This window comes from Austrofundulus limnaeus, unplaced genomic scaffold (assembly GCF_001266775.1).
Source record: "Austrofundulus limnaeus strain Quisiro unplaced genomic scaffold, Austrofundulus_limnaeus-1.0 Scaffold848, whole genome shotgun sequence".
Lineage (NCBI taxonomy): Eukaryota > Metazoa > Chordata > Actinopteri > Cyprinodontiformes > Rivulidae > Austrofundulus > Austrofundulus limnaeus.
Genome location: NW_013953250.1, coordinates 45,322 through 46,188, shown reverse-complemented (window position 1 = coordinate 46,188; position 867 = coordinate 45,322). Strand labels below are relative to the sequence as shown.

Genomic DNA, 867 nt, shown 5'->3' with positions numbered 1-867 from the left:
CTGCAGCAGCTCAGAAACTCATTCAGGTTCAATAAATCAAAAGTTTATTTGATCCTGATCMGTTCAGTCTGCAGCTGATTGATCGTCCTCACACACGTCTCTGACAGAAACAAACCTGCTGCTCTGACTTCAGATTGAAAATATCTCAGGTTCACATTCTTTGACAGGTTAAATGTTGACGTTTGATTTGTCTGATTTTAAGGAGAATTATTAAAGTTTCAGAAACGTGCAGAAATATTTAATCAGCCAAATATTAAAGCAACACTGTTTGCCTATAATTCTCAGGTTTTTGATTTGTATTTTTGAAAAAGTCCAGATAAAAATCTAAATAAAAAGACGTGACTGGATCAGAACCAGTGTTCTGTGAAAATAAATAAAAAGAACAAAGAGGGGAAATTAATCAAATAAAGCAAAAGTTTTAAATTGTCACAGAAAGTTGGACTTGAAATGACTGAACTGACATTTTGATTTAATTTCAGATTTGATGATTTTGTTGGATTTTATGTCAGAAACTTGAGTTTGGAGTGTTTTTAACTGGGAGCTGTCTGAACCGTCCAACAATAAACTCTTACAGGACGTGTTGTCCTCTGTCCCTCAGACTCTCTGCTGTCTCCTCTGAGCAGGAAGTGAGATGTAAAAACATWAAGCCTACAGGTGTATTAAAATAAAACTGGCCACAGATAAACTGGAACAATGGCAGCTTTCACCTCAGAGCCACGCCTGACGGAAACAGTCAAATGAGGCTGAGCTGCTTCCTGTGGACTCAGATGTGAGAGGGCCCAGCATGGAGCTGCTGCTCCAGCACTGCTGCTGCTGACAGTGAGTCCAGGTGAGTCCAGGTGAGTCCAGGTGAGGCCAGGTGAGGCC

At 40.2% G+C, this 867-nt stretch overlaps 1 protein-coding gene across 1 annotated transcript in view; it reads left to right on the top strand.

Moving 5' to 3' along the window:
• Positions 1-374: 374 nt before the first annotated feature.
• LOC106532905 (SH2 domain-containing protein 7) overlaps positions 375-867 on the top strand; it is a gene marked incomplete in the record, with an annotated part of 8,882 nt that continues 8,389 nt past the window's right edge. Inside the window, 1 exon segment of the mRNA XM_014029072.1 lies at positions 375-867.